The following is a 2,119-nucleotide window of genomic DNA, read 5'->3' as shown; positions in this document are numbered from 1 at the left end:
CCAATTGGCCGAACTCAAGGGGAAGAGGAGCTACGTCACCATCAACTTCTACCGGATCAAAGTAACACCAACGTGTAGAGGAGGAGGATACGAACACTTTTACCAGATTAGATTTTTTATTAGAATTACGAATCACAAGAAAATTGGAGTTGAAAGTCACGGTTCCATAGAAGTTTCTTGGTTGCTCTCTCTCGGTCCTTTCTTTTCTTTTTCTTGTATGATTCGATGATGAGGGAAGAGAAAACGAAGAAGATTAAGACTGATGGTGATGATTAGCTTTTATAAGGTAGGTTAGGTGTCATAATAAGATGGATATCTATTCTATTATATAAAAATCGGATGTCTGTACTTAATGATAAAGCTGACGTGGCATACTTCAGAGAGTGTTTCCCGATTTAATTGTTTTATCTCATTCAATACAATTTATTACACTGACTTAATTATATCAACTAATTAATTTGATTAGATATTTAAATATTTCTTTTCTTAATATAATTTATTATAAAAAGGTATGTATGAATAATGTTTCGTTGATTGTTTGTTTATAACTCAAAAATATCTCAATTTAAGCCTTATCGTTGCTGATGGAATTGGATGACAATGTGCTCGGCATACTTGCGGCTTAAGAAATCAGGTCATGTGTTCGAGGTGTACCGATGCAAACTTTTGGAGCACTGCCATTGAATTCACTGTGTAGCTACAGCAAATTATGATATAGTGAAAAAACGTTTATGCATGCATGCTATTCTTCTTTATATATGTATCCCTCTATTTTTACAATTCACATCTTTATATATTAGATTCTTTTTGACATTATTTAAATTTGATATTTTTTTTCTATTTTTAAGCTTCTAATCATTTTTTGTCTTAATATTTTGTTCTCATCAATTTCTATATTTTATTTTAGGTTAACTTTGTAGTTCAAATATAATCATTTATGTCATTAATTGACTTGATATTAACAATAAATAATTTGAAAAAGGTATTTTTTTGAAACAATTCACCTAAATTTAAATTATTACGTTAAACAGATGATGATAAATATTTTTGTATTAAATCTCTTATAAAAGAAACTTATTGAAATGTTATGTTATATGATATAATTTGATTATATATATATCTTTTTTATCTCCAATCTAAATTATTTGAATTGTCATATTATTTATTTTTAAATTTAATTAAATATCTAAGTATCTTACAATTTAATATAATTTAATTTATATAAATACATGTCGGGATGTTATATTCCATCTACTTTACAAAAATTTTAGCTCTCGAAAATTCATACAAAAAGAAAGATATTTCATACCACTTCACCTTTTAAACACATTTAAGGAAGAAGCAAATATATCTCAGCATATTTACATATATACAACTTTCAAATACTTTGATGGTCATAGGGCATAACAAGGGTAGAAATGTGGTTGCAAAGCAAAAATAACAAGGCAGGTTCGATGCAAAAGATAACATGGTTCAATCATGTAATGGTAAGGCAAGATAACGAAATGTTATAAAACATGCATGGGGTTAAAATGACATGCTTAACGTCCACACACTAATCTAATCTCACATCAACTTCAGGGCTTCAACTGCCTATATGTCAACATGACATAACTTCACCATTCCCAATCATACCATATTAAACAGATTCTCCATGAATTCTCAACCTCATCAAATATTCTGCAACCCAATAACAGACACAAGTCTAACTTCAACAAAACTCCTTCGCAAAAACCAAGCTCCTCAACATCCTGTGACAAGTCTACCTTATTTTACTTTTTTTTTTAATTTTTTATTAATTAATTTTTATATTCTGTAAATATAAGAGCAGTTTATATCTATAACGAATTCGTACCTAGTTGTGTACAAAAAATAAATAAATTTAATTAAATCATAATAAAAATCTTAAATTTTTTATTTATAAAAAATATACACCGGATTTTGAGAATCACGTTATTCATTTTGTTTTATAAACTGCTATATCCACCAGCAATTTATACATAGTATATAATAAAAAAAGAAAAGTTACAAATATATTCTAATTAAAACCAAAATAGCGATTAACTTTCTCCTCTATCCTAGTTTTTTAGGACAAAATATATTTTAGATTTTAATCATT

The sequence above is a fragment of the Arachis ipaensis genome, chromosome B10, assembly GCF_000816755.2.
Source record: "Arachis ipaensis cultivar K30076 chromosome B10, Araip1.1, whole genome shotgun sequence".
Lineage (NCBI taxonomy): Eukaryota > Viridiplantae > Streptophyta > Magnoliopsida > Fabales > Fabaceae > Arachis > Arachis ipaensis.
Note: the sequence above shows the minus strand (reverse complement) of the source record.